Raw genomic sequence first — 15,945 nt, forward strand, 5'->3', positions numbered from 1 at the left:
TCACGAGCGGAATAGGAGAAACCATATCGTATCGAGTTTATATCTGTATTTGGTCTTATTTATGTATACTGCTGCCAATTCTTGGTAGAACAATTCCATATTTAAGGTTGAATAACAGGTACATTGTTTTTGTTCTACTGATTTTTGTTTATTTTGAACTAGTTTTCGGCTTATTAGGCCATATTCAGAAAACAACTGACTAGGTACTGCAAAGAACAGTTGTTCTTAGGTAACCAAACATTGTAGTCGAAGATACAATCACTTGCATAGAGTGCTGTGCATCAAACTTGTTTCTTAATGTTGAAATTAGACTTTACAGAACGGAAAGTGTTAAGCACAATAAGTAATTAAACTACTCAATATTACAGGTTATATATAAACTGAGTAATCTTCATTTGTGCTCGGCACAGACATGTTTTCAACATTGTGGTTCAAATGGCTCTGAGAACTATGGGACTTAACATCTGAGGTCATCAGTCGCCTAGAACTTAGAAGTACCTAAACCTAACTAACCTAAGGACATCACACACATCCATGCCCGAAGCAGGATTCGAACCTGCGATCGTAGCGGTCGCGCGGTTCCAGACTGTAGCGCCTAGAACCGCTCGGCCACACCGGCCGGCTATCAACATTGTAAACTGAACCCTGGGCAATGGAGAGTATTATACACAATAATTTGAATACGTAATGTAACATTACTACAGGATGTGATGTAATAGCTTGTGAGATCATGAAATTGGTTGAGAACTATATGATGATGATGATGAGCGTTTGGCGTCATTGGCCGGGAGGCCCCTCGCGGGGCAGGTCCGGCCGCCTTGGCGCAGGTCTTATTACATTCGGCGCCACATTGGGCGACCCGCACGCCGGATGGGGATGAAATGATGATGAACACAACACAACACCCAGTCCCTGAGCGGAGAAAATCTCCGACCCAGCCGGGAATCGAACCCGGGCCCGGAGGACGGCAATCCGTCACGCTGACCACTCAGCTACTGGGGCGGACGAGAACTATATGAGCACTCGTAACTTATATTGAGAAACATACATGCTTTAAATTGAAAATAACATTTTTCATGCAATGGGAAATACTGCACATAGTACATGGTTAAAATATATATACAGTGTGGAAAGTGTCTTCTTGTCTGAGTAGTTGGTATGTGTCGTTATTTGGAAGTCTGTCTCGAAGTGTTGTCGTGACATCATTGAAGAGAGGGCACTCGAAAACCACATGGTCGGGAGTACCCTCTACCGCGCCACAGTCACGCTCGGGGGTTATCCTTTTCCCAAACCGACATAAATATGTCGGATAGTGAAACTTCCTGGCAAGTTAAAACTGTGTGCCGGGCCGAGACTCGAACTCGGGACCTTTGCCTTTCGCGGGCAAGTGCTCTACCAACTGAGCTACCCAAGCACGACTCACGCCCCGTCCTCACAGCTTTACTTCTGCCAGTACCTCGTCTCCTACCTTCCAAACTTTACAGAAGCTCTCCTGCGAACGTTGCAGAACTAGCACTCCTGAAAGAAAGGATATTGCGGAGACATGGCTTAGCCACAGCCTGGGGAATGTTTCCAGAATGAGATTTTCACTCTGCAGCGGAGTGTGCGCTGATATGAAACTTCCTGGCAGATTAAAACTGTGTGCCGGGCCAAGACTCGAACTCGGGACCTTTGTCTTTCGCGGGCAAGTGCTCTACCAACTGAGCTACCCAAGCACGACTCACGCCCCGTCCTCACAGCTTTACTTCTGCCAGTACCTCGTCTCCTACCTTCCAAACTTTACAGAAGCTCTCCTGCGAACCTTGCAGAACTAGCACTCCTGAAAGAAAGGATATTTCGGAGACATGGCTTAGCCACAGCCTGGGGAATGTTTTTAGAATGAGATTTTCACTCTGCAGCGGAGTGTGCGCTGATATGAAACTTCCTCGCAGATTAAAACTGGAGTGGGGAGTGCAGAGTGAAAATCTCATTCTGGAAACATTCCCCAGGCTGTGGCTAAGCCATGTCTCCGCAATATCCTTTCTTTCAGGAGTGCTAGTTCTGCAAGGTTCGCAGGAGAGCTTCTGTAAAGTTTGGAAGGTAGGAGACGAGGTACTGGCAGAAGTAAAGCTGTGAGGACGGGACGTGAGTCGTGCTTGGGTAGCTCAGTTGGTAGAGTACTTGCCCGCGAAAGGCAAAGGTCCCGAGTTCGAGTCTCGGTCGGGCACACAGTTTTAATCTGCCAGGAAGTTTCATATCAGCGCACACTCCGCTGCAGAGTGAAAATCTCATTCTGGATGTCGGATAGTGTCCATGGCCAGTGAGAAAGTGAATGAGTCCTCGTGTAGGTTCGAAATATTTCATGCTCCTACGCTCTTATACATCTGGTAAAAACTGGAAGGTCCTTCTCCCAGTTTCTACTTCCTCCCAAGCCCTCTGCCAAAGTTCCTGCCCTCTATTTCTTATTTCCCTCTTATCCTCCACCCTCACATCCATGATCTCTATTATTTTCTCCCTGTTCCCCTTTTTGGCCCAGTACCACGCCGCTTGCTCACGTATCTTGATGTCTAACGGGCAGACCCCCCATTATGAGTAACAGAGCTCCCCCCAGAGATGTTCTGTAGGCCCCCACAGATCTCAGAATCATGCTTCTCTGGACCCTTCTCACTGCCATGGCGGGCAAGACCCTCGTGAGCCTGTACGCCCAGACTCCCGCCCAGACCCACTACTGAAGTTAGAATACTTGATGAGGAGGGAGATGAAATCTTTTATGTCCAATGGAGATGAGGTTGTTGAGTAGCTGGAGAGCTCTCTGCGTTACGGTGTCAATCTGTTTCCGAAGTTCCATCTCTCGTCAATTATGACTCCCAAGTATCGTGTCTCCCATCGCCGAAGAACTGGTGAACCATCGATTCTAACAGTAGGATTCCTGATTAACTGTCCTTTTAAAATCAGGTATGTAGACTTGTATTTTGGCACCATTGGTGCAGTTTCTCTATGGCCCTTTCGATCGTTGGTTCTATATCTTCTCCGCTGCGACCGCCGACCAACAGGAGGTGGTCATCCGCGTAGGCTATCACCTCTAGCACTTCTTCACTTTGCTGTAAGTTGTCTAATAACGGTTCCATGTGGATGTCCCAGAAAAGGGGTCCTGTTCCGTTTTGGAACAGGAATCTTTACTACACTTTGGAATTATTTGGACGTTGGCCGTAAAACAGTTAGGCCTATTGTCATTTTTTTCCTGATACAACTAGTTTTTGCCGGCCATGGTGGCCTAGCGGTTCTAGGCGCTTCAGTTCGAAACCGCACTACTGCTACGGTCGTAGGTTCCAATCCTGCCTCGGGCATGGGTGTGTGTGATGTCCTTAGGTTAGTTAGGTTCATAGTGCTCAGAGCCATTTGAACCATTTTATAAATAGTTTACTGCGTATTAGCATAGTAGTAGCAAAGCTTTAATGACACTCATGGTCTCCATAGCATTTAATATGCTCAAGGCAGCTTTCAACAATAATAATAATAGTAATAATATTACTTACTATTATTACTAGTATTATTATTAAAGATTTTTACCCTTAAGAAAGTGTTAAATAACTATTCAATTTTTTCCTCTTCTTTTCCTTTTCCCAAAAATCTCTTCATTCTTTGATTGGTTCCTGTTTCCCTTGCATTTTCCATGTTTTCCCTGTTTTCCTCCTTTCTCCTACTTCAAATTTCGTGTTCATAATTTTGTTTCTGAATTTGTCTCTTTCATTAATCATTCCTCTACGATTTCTGCTTGTTTTAGGTATTTGTATATTTCTGGAAGCCAATTAAGTTTTTCCATTGAGTGTCCGCAGCTCGTGGTCGTGCGGTAGCGTTCTCGCTTCCCGCGCGGGGTCAGGGATTGTCTCTGCCTCGTGATGACTGGGTGTTGTGTGATGTCCTTAGCTTAGTTACGTTTAAGTAGTTCTAAGTTCTAGGGGTCTGATGACCATAGATGTTAAGTCCCATAGTGCTTAGAGCCATTTGAACCATTTTTTTCCATTGAGCTGTTTAGTACATCAAAAACCTCTTTGTCAGTCTGTTGGATGTGTCATACAATGTTGGTCTCCGTTTTCTTACCGTGTCTGTCAGTCTGTCTCTTCATGTAACTCTTTGGTTGGTCTCTTCATCAACAGCCTCGCGTGTTGGACGCGCGGTTTGAGGCGCCATTTCACGTATTGCGCGGCCCCTCCCGCCGGAGGTTGGAGTCCTCCCTCGGGCATGTGTGTGTGTGTTGTTCTTGCCATAAGTTAGGTTAAGTAGTGTGTAAGTCTAGGGACCGATGACCTTAGCAGTTCGGTGCCTTAGGAATTCACCCTCATACCATCTCTGTGTACTGCTCCAAAATTTTGATGGAGAATTAAGGTTCTATTTTTTCTTTCTCTGTGATGCATGATACTCAGACTGTGGTTGTTTTTGACGTGTAGAGCGTTTCTGGTAGTGCAGCTGTATTGTAGTCCCTGACTTTGGCCTGTCTTGAAAGGTTTCCATTGTTGTACTGCGTTTATGATAGTTTGAAGACTTACTGAAGGTTGTCTATTCGATCAACTTTGGATGCCTTGTTCGATCCTCCTACTTATGTATACCCCACTACGTACTTGGACTTTTTCTACTGTGTTAAACGTTCCGCATTCTGTGTTCAAGACTTGTGTGTTGTTCTTTCCAAGCAATGCGTTTCTGATGATGTGTTACCTGTAGAGCCGTTTCGGCAGAGGCTTCATTTAAGTATTCCAGTGGTTCTTTGACTTCTTGCCTGTTGTTTCTGAGTATTTCCAGGTCATCTGCAAGTGCCGGGCATTTTACGATATTTTTGTGACCATCTGCTCGATAAGACTGTGTGCTGCAGGCCGTTTCACGAACTTGGAATTTCAAGTTCTTCTAAAACTGGAAGTTTTTTTCGTGTGGGGCCATAATGAAGGATTTGTAAATTGTATAGAGGGGGATGATTATGCTTGCTTCTCTCGAGATGGTCGGAAAAGGCCGAGTTGTTTCTAACGAGCAATTGATGACAAAAAAAAATCATATTTTTTAAAGATACTATGTTTACCATGTTCTTCCCAAAATGAAATCTTTCTGCTCCCCCCCCCTCCCCCACTACCAACCCTTCCCCTCCATCTTATTGTATTTCCTTAATAAAACCAATCCCTCCTCCCCCCTCCCCTCTCCCCCCGCCTCCCGTTTTTTTCAACACTTACGGTACCTTTCTTTCCAGTCTTCCGAGACCAAAACAAATTTGCTCCAACAGAACGACAGGTTTCTCTTTCCTTTATCAGAACATTGCCCTCTATCTTACATGAACTTCACGTCAAACACACCATTTCTTCTTTTTAAGCCCTGTTTTACCTTCCCTTTTGCCCTATTCCTTCACATTAACACATAAGGTTCCCCGTATATTTAACCTTCTCCCATTATCTGCCCCCTCCCCCATTCCTCTGCACATCATTCATATTCCCGCTCCTCCAGCGCAGTAACCTCGATGTACCACTTGTTTGTTTACGGCCGGTGGGGGCACTCAGTTTGATGGTTTTAAACGTGTACCTGCCCTTGCGCTGGATCTTCGTTCTACCATAGTAAATTTTAATTACATGACACCTTCTTTCTTGTCACTTGTATTTTAAATCGCCCCTCTTCCGCGACCTAAACAGTTATACTCAGTGTTTTTTGCTATTTAGCCCTTTACTTGTCTTTAGGGTTCCACTACGTTAACTTGGTGTTTATGACAAAGGTGTTTTCCACCGCCGTTTTATATAACGACGCTGCTCCACACTAAACGCTTTCAGCGTGTAGTCAAGTAAGTTTTAAAGTGTTTTTCTTTAATTCACTCACGTTTTAACGATAGTAGCTGCGCCGCTCACCAGGTTCACGCGTTGGAGCTGTAATTTATTTGATTCTTGTTCCAGTCTGATAATGCACGAACCGCGTAAAAAGCACAGTGCTAATTGAAATTAATAAACAACTACATAACTGCAACAGACACTGTTTCTCATTTGAATCATTTGTCTACTGTTACTGCATGTCATAATGGAATCGAATGGAATATTTAGGCGTATAGAATTTTGTGTGACAGTTGGAGGCTTATAAAAGAAAATGACGCCACTTGCAACACATAAAGAAGTTATATGTAAAAACATTTCATGTCTGAAAAGATTGTTATAACATTTTTCTTGTCACAAACTTTTTTGGAATATGTTTATTTCGTCAGATTTAATTCCGTTCTCGCAAGGTAAAGGACACCACAGCCGAACTAAATCGCGTGTATCATTTGAAACTGGTTCTGATTCTCAGTAACTTGTGTCGAGACGAATGTCCATTAATGGCTTGTTGGGATGATTTATCTCCATCACCAATTCTGATTACGTTTGACGTAAAAAAGCATGTCTATCCGTAACACTTGTTTTACCTGCTGGTGTTCATAAGCCCTTCCGATGTTAATTGCCCGCATCTCGTGGTCATGCGGTAGCGTTCTCGCTTCCCACGCCCGGGTTCCCGGGTTCGATTCCCGGCGGGGTCAGGGATTTTCTCTGCCTCGTGATGGCTGGGTGTTGTGTGATGTCCTTAGGTTAGTTAGGTTTAAGTAGTTCTAAGTTCTAGGGGACTGATGACCATAGATGTTAAGTCCCATAGTGCTCAGAGCCATTTGATGTTAATTTTTTCGTCTTTGTCGTTTGTTGCAGGTGAGTCTGACTTCTCGGTGTTACTGATGACTGCGGGTGGCAGATGGCTGCAGACGTCACTCGGTACGTAGTGTGCTGTGTTTTCTTTCCTCCGTTATTCAGAAACAGCGAGTATCGCAGTCACTGCACAGAAGTTTGGTGTGTCCGAGCTTGCTCGTATGAAATGCTCTTTTGGCAAGTAATTAAGAACGAATGAAGTAGTCATACCCACATTACATAGAAATGGAACGAGGTTAGGTGGGAAACTAGTACAGACTTTTTAGCGTGAAATAGATTTCCCGACAATAAACAATTATAGGTTTTTAAATTGCGGCGATTCGATATTGTCACCAAATCGATGTTACTGGCTGACACGCAGTGAACAACGCTGCACAAAAACAGAGAATCAGTTTATACAAATGTAAATAGAGTATGACATTCTTCGCTAGGATATCCAACCACGGACATAAATACACAACTGGCCATTAAAATTGCTACACCACGAAGACGACGTGCTACAGACGCGAAATTTAACCGACAGGAAGAAGATGCTGTGATATGCAAATGATTAGCTTTTCATAGCATTCACACAAGATTGGCGCCGCTGGCGACACCTACAACGTTCTGACATGACGAAAGTTTCCGACCGATTTCTCATACACAAACAGCAGATGACTGGCGGTGCCTGGTGAAACGTTGTTGTGATGCCTCGTGTAAGGAGGAGAAATGCGTGCCATCGCGTTTCCGACTTCGATAAAGGTCGGTTTGTAGCCTATCGCGACTGCAGTTTATCGTATCGCGACATTGCTGCTCGCGTTGCTCGAGATCCAATGACTGTTAGCAGAATATGGAATCGGTGGGTTCAGGAGGGTAATACGGAACGCCATGCTGGATCCCAACGGCCTCGTACTATCAGTCGAGATGACAGTCATCTTATTCGCATGGCTGTAACGAATCGTGCAGCCACGTCCCGATCCCTGAGACAGCAGATAGGGACGTTTGCAAAACAACAACCATCTGCACGAACAGTTCGACGACGTTTGCAGCAGCACGGACTATCAGCTCGGAGACCATGGGTGCGGTTACCCTTGACGCTGCATCACAGACAGGAGCGCCTGCGATGGTGTACTCAACGACGAACCGGGGTGCACGAATGGGAAAACATTTTTTCGAATGAATCCAGGTTCTGTGTACAGCATCATGATGGTCGCATCCGTGTTTGGAGACATCGCGGTGAACGCCCATTGGAAGCGTGTATTCGTCATCGCCATACTGGCGTATCACCGGGCGTGATGGTATGGGGTGCCATTGATTACACGTCTCGGTCACGTCTTGTTCGCATTGACGGCACTTTGAACAGTGGACGTTACATTTCAAATGTGTTACGACCCGCGGCTCTACCCTTCATTCGATCCCTGCGAAACCCTACATTTCAGCAGGATAATGCACGACCGCATGTTGCACGTCCGGTACGGGCCTTTCTGGATACAGAAAATGTTCGACTGCTGCCCTGGCCAGCACATTCTCCACATCTCTCACCAATTGAAAACGTCTGGTCAATGGTGGCCAAGCAACTGGCTCGTCACAATACGCCAGTCACTACTCTTGATGAACTGTGGTATCGTGTTGAAGCTGCGTGGGCAGCTGTACCTGTACACGCCATCCAAGCTCTGTTTGACTCAATGACCAGGCGTTATCTAGGCCTGTTCTGGGTACTGGTTTCTCAGGATCTATGCACCCAAATTGTGTGAAAATGTAATCACATGTCAGTATAATGTAATATAATATATTTGTCCAATGAATACCAGTTTATAATCTGCATTTCTTCTTGGTGTAGCAGTTTTAATGGCCAGTAGTATAATAATCGATAGCCTTAGTAGGTCGCTTTTGTTACATGGGATAGTGAAAATAATGTGAACAATGGTAGTAATGGGGTGGTTGTGTTTGACGGTCAACAATGCAGGTAAGGCACGTGTCTTGCTCGACTGTGCGTGTTCAGTACGGACCAGGCGTCAGTGCAGGTTGTTTACGAGTAGTGCACACTTCGTATTTGCATTCAGAGACCGAGGTCCAAGTGCAATGAAAGACCTAACAGAGTTCCAAAGAGGGCAGATTGTGGGGGCGCAATTAGCTGGAGCATCAGTAACCAAGACAGCCGACGTATTCAATGTTTCAAGAGCAGCTGTTTCAGCAGTCATGACAGCCTACACAAAATGTGGAAAGACATCATAGTGTAAACGCAGCAGTGGGCGCAAATAAAAAGTAAATTACCACGATCGACGTACGCTAACATGAATTGTGTCAAAACAACGCAAAACTACGGCGGCTAAAGTGACTGCAGAGCTCAATAGCCATCTTCGGCACCCCGTATCTATCGACACTGTCCGCCGAGAACTCCATAAAGTGAATATTCATGGGAGAGCCGCTATACCCAATCCATTAGTCACGACAACCAACACAAAGAAGCATACTCGTAAAACATGGTGTCGGGAGCATAAAACTTGGACGGCTGATCAGTGGAAACACGTCATACGTTCCGACGAGTCAACGTTTTCATTATTTTCGAAATCGGGATTGGTTTACGTCTGGAGAACGCCAGAAGAAGCCCACCATCCTGATTGCTTGATTCCAACGGTTGAGCATGGAGGCTGCCATATCATGGTATTCTGCTGGTCCCGTCATTACGTGCAAAGGCCGTGTTACAGCCAACGATTACCTGAACATTTTAGTTGATCGGGGGCACCCCGTGATTGAAATATTGTTCCGCAAAAATGATTCCATATTTCAGGACGATAATGCACCCACTCACACAGCCAGGGCAGTACAGTCGTGGTATGAGGAGCACGCAACTGAACTGGAGCTTCTTCCCTGGCCAGCACAGTCCCCGGACTTGGACATTCTGGAACCCTTGTGGGCGGTATTGGAGCGCAGACTCCGGAGCAGATCTACGCCTCCCTCGTCGTTACAGGAGTTAGAAGAGGTTCTGATCGAAGAGTGGCATAACATTCCACTGGAGACTATACCGTCATTATGTGCCAGTATAAGAACCGGAGCTGTATGCCGGCCGAAGTGGCCGTGCGGTTAAAGGCGCTGCAGCCTGGAACCGCAAGACCGCTACGGTCGCAGGTTCGAATCCTGCCTCGGGCATGGATGTTTGTGATGTCCTTCGGTTAGTTAGGTTTAACTAGTTCTAAGTTCTAGGGGACTAATGACCTCAGCAGTTGAGTCCCATAGTGCTCAGAGCCATTTGATTTGAACCGGGGCGTATTACGGGCAAATGGCGATCCAACCCCTTATTAACAAACCTTTCCCAAGTAAGTACAGGTGTTCACATTATTTGGCCTATCCCCTGTATGTAGGAACAATTGCTTACATTTCGAATTTTAAATAAAGCCGTCGTTTCCCATTTTAAGGGCAAAACAGGAAATTAGTTTTAAATTAGAAATATTGTTCATACCAAAATTTCCACACAACAGAATTATACTGTAAAAGGTAAAATACTTTCCCCATGTGTGTGTCGACACACTCGACGTTATTTCTGAACGCTAAAACCATTTTTTATGTCCACCATACATGGCCAGATTTTTTTTCAGATGATCGTTTGTTACTGTACTGATCACTTTCTGACTGCGGCCATTTTGAAATGCGTTCAGTATCAGTAAGTTAAAGCACCTTGCAAATTACAGCTGCTGTTATATCACTTACTGTTGCGGGCGGAGTGTGCGCTGATGAGAAACTTCCTGGTTTACTGGAACTGTGTGCCGGACGGGTACTGTGCCCATCGTAGTAAGTGCTTTACCTGCTGAGCTGTCCACGAACGACTTACGACTTGCACTTAACAGCTTTACTCCCGCCTGTACCATCAAGTTTCAGCAACGCAACATGAAGTAATGCAACAGCAGCTGTAATTCTCAAAGTTTAACTACGTTAAGAAGTGTACTAGGTTGTCGATAGGGATTCACTTTTTTTTACTTTCACTTTACACGTGGCTAAGGCCTTATCGACCATACACCTGCTCTACGAGCCTCTTCCAATTATTTCTATCCAGGGAAATTGTTGTCCAATCAGAGTTGATGCCCATCCTAGCTGCATCTTCCCGGATATTCTCCATCCACCTAATTCGAGGTCTTCCTCTTCTTCTCTTTCCTTCTAATTTCTTAGTGGATGCTATTTTGGGTAGTCTGTTCTCCGGCATCCTTGCTACATGACCAGCCCAGTTCAGTCTTCTCTTCTTTAACATTTCCACAATGGTACTATGTTTGTACAGCTCCCGTAGTTCTTCATTTTTCCTTATCCTCCACTCCATGACATTTTCATCGAAGATTGGTCCAAATATTTTTCTTAGTATTTTTCTTTCAAATATCAACAGTTTTTCTTCATCTTTTTTCCTGAATGTAATAGCTTCACATCCATATAATGCTACTGGTACAATAGTTGACTGATAAAAACGGATTTTGAATTCAGTACTAAGTGATCTCATCCTTAAAATTTTGATACAGCTGTAAAAAGTTCTATTAGCTGCTGCTAGACGGGCGTGTATTTCTATTTCTGCTCTATTGTCTCTGCTAAAAAGACTCCCTAAGTACTTGAAGTGGCCAACTGCCTTGAAAGTGAGACCATTTACGGTCAGTGGTGTATTCTTTTGGAGTTTTTTACTTATGACTAGATATTCTGTCTTTTCTTCATTCACATGAAGTCCAGCTTTCTCAGCTATTTTGTAATAATTTTGCATCATCCTGATTAATTCAGCTTTTGAAGTGCTTATTAAGGCTACATCATCTGCATAAGCAAGTCTAGTAATGTTCTGTCCCTGCAGTTGGATCCCTTGTGGATTAGTTTTGGTGAATTCTCTATCAATCTTCTCTAAGATAATATTAAATAGAATAGGTGAGATGGCAGCCCCTTGTCTCAGTCCAGTGTACACCTTAAAATTTTCAGTCTCTCCTGCAGGTGTCTTAACTTTGCATATGGTTTCTTCCAAACACATTTTAACTAATTTGATTAATTTTAATGGTATTTCAAATTCTTTCATGGTGTTTAAGAGTGTCTGTCGGTGTATGCTATCATAGGCCTTCTTGAAGTCTATAAATAGAATATGGATATCTACATTAAATTCCCATGCCTTCTCAGTTATTTGTCTCAATGTGAATAAGTGATCCAAAGTGGATCTGTTAGTGCGGAAACCACATTGGTAGTCCCCAATCAGTTCTTCGGTTATGGGAATCAGTCTGTGTAGTATACACATCGACAAAATATTATACGTGACATCGAGTAGGGCAATTCCACTGTAGTTATCACAGACAAGGGGATCATTCTTCTTAAAGATGGGGCATATAATTGCAGTTTTCCAGTCGGCCGGTATGTTTTCTTTCTCCCAAATTGTTTCAATTAAGGAATGTAGTTCTATTTCCAATTGTGGTCCTCCATTTTTTAAAAGCTCAGCATATACCTGGTCTTCCCCACAGGCCTTGTTGTTCTTTAATTTCTTTATTGTTTGTCTTATTTCATTTATTGATGGTGTGGTGACTTGTATATCAACTGTATCTGGTTCTTCAAATGTAAAGTAATATTGTGGATCATTGCAGTTGAGCAGCTGTGTAAAGTATTTCTTCCATGTTTCTAGTATGTCATTCTTGTTTGTAAGTATTTCCCCATTATGGTCCTTTATAAACTGTTCCCTTTTAGTGAATTTTCCCAAGGACTTTTTTATATTCTGGTACATCTGCCTTGCTCTGTGATGCTTGAAATCATCCTCCGCTTCTCTTACCATGTTGTTGTAGTGTTTTCTCTTCTCTTGTCTTAGAGTTCGTTGTGTTTCCTTGCGGATTTTATAGTATCTCTCCTTTAGTGTAATATTGTCCATGTCTTGTAACCATGCCTTCCTCGCATTTTGCCTCTCCAGTACTCTTTCTTGGCACTTTATATTAAACCAGATTTTGTTAGTTCGTTTTCTTTTACCTATAGTTTTGGAAGCTACATCTTGAATACTGTTTCTGAGGTGTCTCCATCTACTTTCCACGTCTTGCTGGTCACTATGTGTCAGTCTAGATTCCGATAGGTTAATTTCCATTTCTTTCCTAAAGTTTTATTTTTTCTTCTGTTAGATTTTCTACATCGTACCTTTTAATTTCAACCCTATTTGTACTTTGTTTCTTTTTTAGCTTTATTTTCATTTCAGCTATGATTAACATATGATCTGTCTCACAATCTGCTCCCCTAAAAGTTCTAACGTCTTTAATACTGTTTTGAAATCGTCTTTGGATGGCGACATGGTCAATCTGGTTCACTACTTTTCCATCTGGTGATATCCATGTCCCTAAATGAATGCGTTTGTGTTGGAATTTTGTGCTGCTTAATGTGAGACCATTTGCCATTGCAAAGTTTATGAGTCGCACACCATTCTCTGAACTTTCATCATGTAAGCTGTAATTCCCAATTGTTGGTTTGTAGATTTCTTCTTTTCCTACTTTGGCATTAAAGTCTCCTAACACTATTGTTACATTATGTCTACTTATTGAATTATATGTCTGTTCCAGTTGACTATAAAAGTCTTCTTTCACGTCATCTTCCTTATCTTCTGTGGGTGCATGAACATTTATAAATGTAATATCAAACCACTGAGCCTGAATTGTAATGTGTGATATTCGGTTATTAATTGATTTGAATTCCTTTATTGTGTCAATTGCTGTTTTATGAATGTAAAAGCCCGTTCCAAATTCATGGCGCTGACCGCAGTCTCCATACATTATTGTCCCGTCTCCTATTTTCATTGATCCCGTTCCCTGCCATCTTATTTCTTGGAGCGCTACCAGTTGTACCTTGTATTTTCCTAGTTCGTTTATTAGTATTTGTGCGCTTCCTGGGCGGTATAGACTTCTGACATTCCACGAACCAAAAGAGAAATCCTTGTAACTTTGCCAATTTCTGTTCCAGTAAATTCTGTCCTGTTTCCGAGGCATACCTTGAGTGTCCTGACCGGCCATTGTTTTACATGAGTGGGTTGGTAGCCCTCTGCACAACCCCCAACCTGGAGGACCAGGAGTCTTGATTTTGGGGTACTCTACCCCTAGGGATTTGCCTTCACCATGGCTTAACGAGTCTTCCCTACCCGTGCTAGTTTTGGTCCACCCCGGGTATTTTATTTCCCCGGTACCCCCCATATCTGGAGAGCATTCCCCAATCCGCCACCCGGGGAGGCGCCCGATGGGGGACTAGCAACCCCACACGGGTGTCGATAGGGATAGATGTGAAAAAAGCCGTTACGACAACACATGATGCGATTAAGTTCATCTGTAAAAATAAATTAAATTAAATTTTTAAAAACATGGTGGACGTAACAAGCCAGCGCTCCGTGAACCTGAAAATGATATCCAATTGCTAAATTGTAACAAGGACGTCACCTCCTGCTGAAAGGGAACCTAAAAATCTGATTTTGTCCATTATAAATGGTTTTCTTGAAAGCCTGCGACTGTGAAAACAATGGGTTTGTTTATAAATAACTTCGTTACCAGTCACGATTCTCTTTTATTTATGTTTTATACCACGCTTTCCGAGACATGATTGCGATTTTCAAGTCGGCATTTCTTTGTACTATGCCATTTTTCGTAATGTTTTCGATGTGTTAGGTTCTACTTCGCTTTGTTGATTGTACTGCAATATATGGAAAACGCCCAATTTTTATTAGGTTATCGATTTTTATAGGTGTATTGTGTGTATTGAAACTGGGGACCTAGAAACGACAGAGAGGCTTCGTACCGCAGCAGCCCTCAGTGGTTCACAACCCCGTAACAGGCCGCAGCAGTCCACCCACCCCACCGCCGCCCCACACAGAACCCAGGGTTATCCTGCGGTTCTGTCCCCAGTGGACCCCTTGGGAACGTCTCACACCAGACGAGTGTAACCCCAATGTTTGCGTGGTAGAGTAATTATGGTGTACGCGTACGTGAAGAAAGTGTTTGGGTAGCAATCGCCAACATAGTGTAACTGAGGCGGAATAAGGGGAACCAGCCCGCATTCGCCGAGGCAGATGGAAAACCGCCTAAAAACCATCCACAGACTGGCCGGCTCACCGGACCTCGACACTAAGCCGCCGGGCGGATTCTTGCCGGGGACCAGGCGCTCCTTCCCCCTCGGGAAGCAGCGCGTTACACCACGCGGCTAGCCGGGCCAATTTTTGAATGTAATTCGTGGCGAAATTTGGAAGAACCTGTACTTACGGGTTTCGTATGGCCCATTTCTGCAGAGTGTGGCAAGAAACCCTAGAATAAGATTAACTATTAGAAGAAGGGCAGCGACGAGATACAGGGTGTTTCAAAAATGACCGGTATATTTGAAATGGCAATAAAAACTAAACGAGCGGCGATAGAAATACACCGTTTGTTGCAATATGCTTGGGACGACAGTACATTTTCAGGCGGACAAACTTTCGAAATTACAGTAGTTACAATTTTCAACAACAGATGGCGCTGCAAGTGATGTGAAAGATATAGAGGACAACGCAGTCTGTGGGTGCGCCATTCTGTACGTCGTCTTCCTGCTGTAAGCGTGTGCTGTTCACAACGTGCAAGTTTGCTGTAGACAACATGGTTTATTCCTTAGAACAGAGGATTTTTCTGGTGTTGGAATTCCACCGCCTAGAAGACAGTGTTGTTGCAACAAGACGAAGTTTTCAACGGAGGTTTAATGTAACCAAAGGACCGAATAGCGATACAATAAAGGATCTGTTTGAAAAATTTCAACGGACTGGGAACGTGACGGATGAACGTGCCGGAAAGGTAGGGCGACCGCGTACGGCAACCATAGAGGGCAACGCGCAGCTAGTGCAGCAGGTGATCCGACAGCGGCCTCGGGTTTCCGTTCGCCGTGTTGCAGCTGCGGTCCAAATGACGCCACGTCCACGTATCGTCTCATGCGCCAGAGTTTACACCTCTATCCGTACAAAATTCAAACGCGGCAACCCCTCAGCGCCGCTACCATTGCTGCATGAGAGACATTCGCTAACAATATAGTGCACAGGATTGATGACGGCGATATGCATGTGGGCAGCATTTGGTTTACTTACGAAGCTTATTTTTACCTGGACGGCTTCATCAATAAACAGAACTGGCGCATATGGGGAACCGAAAAGCCCCATGTTGCAGTCCCATCGTCCCTGCATCCTCAAAGAGTACTGGTCTGGGCCGCCATTTCTTCCAAAGGAATCATTGGCCCATTTTTCATATCCGAAACGATTACTGCATCACGCTATCTGGACATTCTTCGTGAATTTGTGGCGGTACAAACTGCCTTAGAC

The 15,945-nt window shown here is 44.1% G+C and overlaps 1 non-coding gene across 1 annotated transcript; it reads right to left on the reverse strand.

Moving 5' to 3' along the window:
• Positions 1–1,340: 1,340 nt before the first annotated feature.
• Trnas-cga (transfer RNA serine (anticodon CGA)) lies at positions 1,341–1,415 on the reverse strand. Its single transcript has one exon. It is a non-coding gene; the product is annotated as a tRNA-Ser (tRNA).
• Between the last annotated feature and the right edge of the window lie 14,530 nt (positions 1,416–15,945).

This window comes from Schistocerca cancellata, chromosome 12 (assembly GCF_023864275.1).
Source record: "Schistocerca cancellata isolate TAMUIC-IGC-003103 chromosome 12, iqSchCanc2.1, whole genome shotgun sequence".
Classification (NCBI taxonomy): Eukaryota; Metazoa; Arthropoda; class Insecta; order Orthoptera; family Acrididae; genus Schistocerca; species Schistocerca cancellata.